Source organism: Topomyia yanbarensis, chromosome 3 (assembly GCF_030247195.1).
Source record: "Topomyia yanbarensis strain Yona2022 chromosome 3, ASM3024719v1, whole genome shotgun sequence".
Classification (NCBI taxonomy): Eukaryota; Metazoa; Arthropoda; class Insecta; order Diptera; family Culicidae; genus Topomyia; species Topomyia yanbarensis.
The window spans coordinates 74,810,842-74,816,841 of record NC_080672.1 but is presented as its reverse complement, the minus strand read 5'-3'; the positions used below and the strand labels follow the sequence as shown (position 1 = coordinate 74,816,841).

General features: G+C 39.3%; 1 protein-coding gene across 1 annotated transcript in view; it reads left to right on the top strand.

The window, feature by feature from the left end:
- Positions 1–380: 380 nt before the first annotated feature.
- LOC131688855 (glucosylceramide transporter ABCA12-like) overlaps positions 381–6,000 on the top strand; it is a 38,153-nt gene continuing 32,533 nt past the window's right edge. Inside the window, exon 1 of the mRNA XM_058973430.1 lies at positions 381–447. The gene's annotated coding sequence lies outside the window, so the exon portion shown is untranslated. The remainder of the gene's footprint in view (positions 448–6,000) is intronic.

The window sequence follows — 6,000 nt, the reverse complement described above, 5'->3', positions numbered from 1 at the left end:
TTACTATTTCAAGGTGAAAATGTTTCGACAAAGAAGTTTCAAACCTTTCAGATAGCTTCCAATCATGATTCAGCTTTGCGATTCGCTTGACTAGACGGGACTGTCCGAGTGGGTAGTAAAACACTTGAATTGTAAGGAGTTTCCCCGTTTTAAAACTGGCGTCATTAAATTCACGTCATAAAACTCAGAAATGATGCGTTTGCAGCGCTCGCTTTACCAGGTATATGTTTTAATAGAGTGGGAAAAATACGCTTGTTTCTCACGGTTCAATCTGTTAGAGAAAAGTCATCTTTAGCGGGTATATCCGTTTGTCTTCTCCTATATTATACGAAACCTATGTCTGGAGCGGTTAGTTACAGTCTACCTTGTTTTGAGTGATGCAGTACATAATATTAGTTCAGTTTACCGGAACAACACTCGATCTGTAAATGATTGGACATTTGAAATGTGAGTACAACTATTTATGAATCTGGGGAACAAAACGGCCGGAACCTAACCCAGGTGTGCAGTGTAATTGATTTACTAATTATGCCGAGTTCGCCTTCTTTAAAGACTTGAATCAGGAATCAGTGGCGTCTGGCTCAAATGGCACGATGCCCATGTTGATTAGAGATTTGTGCCTTGCCAAGAATCGTCTTTTCATCATTTTCCTGATAGGAAGGATTGGGGAAATGGTAAGGTTAGGGGTAAGGAAAATAACGACAAAGAACAATTAACATAGATCATTCTACGCCCCCAATGGATGCTGAACGATCTGCATGTGCTACAATAGCAGGAATAAAACTTCCAACCTCCGGAGGGATTTAGAATTTTTATTTAAGCAGTGAGCGGATATCCCAAGTAACAATTGAAGTTTTATAGCACGCTACAACTGCAATCTAAGTTTTATGAGTGGCTATAAAACTATCGTAAAACCTCAATTGTTACTAGGGATATCAACACCCCCGTGCACAGTGGATCCATTCCATACAAAAGCTGGACAAAACCTCAAAAGTAGTTGAAAAAGACTGAAAATATCATCTAAGGGTAATTTTGGTGCGCTGAATTCGATTTTTATTATTAAATGGAAATTGGACTGCCTTGGGTGGCTATGAAAGTTTTTTTTTATTTTGAAAAAGTAAATTTTATTAACTTTTCAAAACAGATGCTTTGTAAGTGAACAGAAACATTTTGATTTGCTAGGGTAGTCCTTAGTAACGATTTAGCTAGGGTGGTTCCGATTTATCGAAACCTGGTGAATAAAAAAAATGATGTAATTTTATACATTTGTTTGTAGATCTTCAGTCCAATCTGAATACCATCGTAAAACAATCATCCCTTCATAGCTCTTTAAGAGATAATCCTCATGTACTAATTTATGAACGCTGCGTTTAGAATAGTTATAAAAGATAGCACACCTCAAGGTGATGGAATGCCTTAAATTTTTGTTTTATTGGTTTATTTATTTATCGCCAAAACTATTGAAAGATGACAGGTTTGTTTGATTTTAATGAAGATCTCAACTCATGCCCTACTATGCTCTAGTCACAGTTGCTCATACGATGCATACTGCAGCTAAGCCGTTCAATACATTTCCATTGATTTTTAATTCCAATGATGATATGAATATCTCCTTATCCTTATTGGTACTGACTTGGTTTTTCGTGCAAAAATATCTTGAGCATACTTTGCACTGCTTGTGTATTCTTTGAAATAGAGACGTGAACGTTTTTGCATGAATCTCTCGTCAATTTGGAAGTGAATTATTGAGGGAGGTTTTGAATTTGATCTTTGATTGTGATAGATTCAGTAGGGAGTTTCCACCTGAAAATAACCGTTGCATCACTGGCCAATAACTAAAAATCGGGTAGAAAAGAACACTTCACACACTCACGCATTTACCTTACATCGGTCATCAGTAAATCTAACGACCACTACCTACCAAAGAGATAGGATTCATGGAAAGATATAAAAATAGTTGCAGTTAGTTTGCATCGTTGGCTATTTATTCGAATATTTCTATATTGCAGATAACTTAAAATGTAGAAAGCCGAGCCATAGTTGCAAGACGGATAAGGCATACTTATATTTATATCGAGAAAATCGCCCCAAACCCTGAATTTACAAGCAGTGTTCAGAAAAATAAATCCACCGGAGAATAATAATGCAAAACTTCATGAAATCAAAAAATACCATGCGTCCCCATGAAAAAACTAATTTTACAAATGACCAAATATTAACCTTTGGCGCAAAACGGCGCAAGATGACACTATGATTTTTGAAAACTCGTTAACATTCTGCGTCAGTTCTACCAGATGAGATCCTTCAACACGCTTTTACCGATAAAGAGATAACACTCTGAATGTAAATATGTCCGCGTTAAACAACATAGTTATGTTGATTTCATTGGTAACTTTTTAAATGCTCATCATTTATAAAATCGCAAAACACCATTGAATTCCTGAGATGATTTTCTATTAGAAACGCCTATATGTGTTGCTAAATTATCATTTTAGTACCTATTAAAGCGAGATGAATTAGAATGAACAAAAACTTTTTGTCACTTAAATTCTTGCAGATTTCTAAGATCTTGCACGGCTAAAAAAAATGTAGCACTTATATTTTTCAAAAAATTGGCGGGTATAAATTTAGGTATGGTACGTTTAGGGGAAAATATAAAATGTATGAAAATCGATAATAAATTTTGGGGGTTTTGTCCGGCCCGGACCCACTGTGCCGTGATCCCCAGATAACAGAACGATAACACCCCCGAAGAGATATTGTCATTCAAATACGGCTAAAACTATAGCTCTTTACCACACTGGATTAGGAACAATTGCATATCCTTCAGTTTCAGCTCTCTGTACATAAGTTCATCTATATATGGAGAACCAAAAATCCGGATACAGAATTGCATTACTACAGGGCAGTTGCATATCAAATAATATGAAGTTCCGTAATCGGATTCACAATGATCACACGAATAATACTCAGCACGCTGAATAGTAGCCATGTGATAATTGAGTTTGCAATGTCCAGTCAGTGAGTAGGATACTGCAGTTGTGCTTGGAAAAATGCAACGAATTCGTTGACGTTTTCGGACTCACATCCGGCAGAAAAGTCTTTGTTTGAACGCAAGTTTGCAAGCTACGCCAATGATTGGCATGCAGCCCAAGAGCTAATCTTGTGCTTTATCCAACTTATCGACATTGGTAGAGCTGGTTCTGGACCAACGAAGTCAGTCGCAGCACCAGCTCTAGCCAATTCGTCCGCCCATTTATTTCCAATAATATCGGAATGAACGGGTACCCATGGAAGGATGATAGTATTTGTAAAGCTAAGTTCTTCGATTTGAGTTCGACATGCGATTACTAATTTCGATCTCGAATCTGTCGAACCAAGTGCTTTCAGGGCAGCTTAACTGTCAGAGTAAAAATAGATTGTTTTAGCACAAATTCTCTGTTTAAATGCCGATTGGACGTCACACACGGTACGGTACAGTCATCTCATTTCACGACAATGGACACCAGCACCGGCTCGGCCCTCCAACGAAGAACCGTCAGTATAACAAACTACGTATTCTTCAAGTTGGCGCTCCATCCAGCGAGACAGCCATTCCTCATGAGGAGGAATTCTCACACTGAAAGTTTTAAAAGGAAAACAGCGTGTAAGGTAACTGGTAAGGTCACTGAGAGAAAGTGTATACTCATCCCAAGTAACCATTTGGGGGCCACAGGCTTGTGTGGTTAGTTGCACGACCTATTGGGTTTCTGTTCCAGAGTCCTGTAATCTTGCATGGTATGTACAAGAAAGTGCTTCTTGTTTCAGAAACTCATGTAGTGGTTTTATGTTCAAGAGTGCCTCTAGAGCAGCAGTAGGTGTTGTCGAGAACGCGCCACTCATCGCCATCGAGGCCATCCTCTGTAGGTGGTTTATCTTTGATTGGATTGCCATGACTTCTCCCTTCTGTCACCAAACAAGCCACCCGTATACCAGTATTGCTCCAGCAATTGTTGTGTAGATCCCACTGTATGTACTTGGGTTTGAGTCCTCAACATTGGCCGAAGGTCATGCAAGCTTTTTGATTTTAGAGTAAAAGAACTGCAACGGACGAGCTCTGGTTATAATGCCTCGTAGTGCGAAAAGCACCATTGATGTTTTATTTGGATTTACTGAGAGGCTAACATAAAGACACCATTGCTCAACAACACATAAGGCTCGTTGCATCATATCAAAAAGTGTGTTAATACAAATACCGGTGATCATTACATGATAATCATCTACGAAACCATATGTCGAAAAACTGAGCTCATTAATTTTTCCAACAAGCCATCGGCGACAAGGTTCCACAGAAGTGATGACAGCACACCACCTAGAGGACATCCGCAGACACTCAGTTTCCTATCTCTACTTGTCTACCGACAATTGAATGTCAGATAACGACGGCTCGAGCCAGTTTTCCAACTCATGCTTAATACCATCAGAGCAGATAGTTACATCTAACACCTCTTCTCAGTCAGATCGTGCAAATCTTGAGAGATTTCCTACATTGAGTATATGCAGATTTGTACTGCTTAAGTAATCCATCAATTCGGTGCCTCTCAAGCTAGTTATTCGTAGAACATGTCTGTGTTATTATTTTTGGTATTTATTTCTTATCTAGTGTTTATTGAAACCATGATGTGGTACTCAGTCGTTGGTATGGAATACCTGAATTTAGTATTTCGTAGTTATTTTCTTGTGCTCGGGTACCGGCTTTGAGAGGATATCCATTTCTGCCACATTATGATACAACTCTTTTGAAATAATCAGAAGGTGCGTTCATTATGCGGCAAATATGCCGAATAATAAAAAAAATCCTGTTTATGTTATCAACAGTCATATTGATCGTGACAGCACAAATATCGCGAGTTAGGAGGTCGGTCATAAGACATGCGTTCCAACATAGAAGTTAACGTTCTGGAAATACGTTTCTTGAACCAAAGCTAGGGAAGCTTTTATTTATTTATATGAAGATTAATTTGTGCTACTCTAACCATACTTAATCGCAGCACTATACATTTCATCATCAGCACTTAGGGACCATCCATAAATGACGTATCATTATATGGGGGAGAGGGAGTTTTGTATTTTGTGATGATGTGTGACGACAGGGGGTAGGGGGTCACGCCATGCTACGTAATTACCAGGGGGTATTTAGAGTTTTGTGACGAAATGCTACTATGGGGGAGGGGGTGTTGTAAATCACTCAAAAATGCTACGATCCCTTATTGTACAGCAACTAGAATATACTAAACACGTTGGCTTTTAATAGCATATAGCGAAGTCCGTGTCAGAAATTCGCTTAATGTAGCCAGGGTGAGACCCACGACACACCGTGCGCAACTGACATATTTAGTCCTGGCAAGCATTCAGTCCTCGGCACGGAGAAACACCTTGACTTGAGGACTACTGTTTTCAGTCACTTCTTACGACAGAGAGAGGGACAATTCTTGGCTGAGGTACTTCAACCCGTCGGATTCCACACGGCTTCTAGGCTGTTTTTGTCAGCAGGAATATAATAGACTATTGTCGACTTCCTAGTAGACCACTGCCACAGCTGTAGTTAGTCGCCTCTTACGACATGGGTACAGAAACCCAGTGAGTCAATTCGTTGTTGAAATACTTCGAGAGATTTCAGCCGACGCATATCACACTTATCTGTGATCTCCCAAATTGCAAAAGCATGATATCGAAGCTTTATGGAAAGATATCCAAGCTCCCAGTTCCAAACCTCTGTTAAAGCTCGCGTCAAAGCTTATTCAAATGGATCGACTGGTCCATTTGTGATCTAATTACGGCTCATAGAAAACCCATTGAAAATTATGCAAATGGCGAGTGACTTGTCCAAACGGTATTCTGCCGTAATCGATTGAGATGAGGTTGTTCTTCCTTATCTCGTTTGTTTTTTGTAATCTGAAGCAAGCAAACGCGATTGTTCGAGATGAGCTCTTTACGCTATAGTACCGCGTATATGTACCT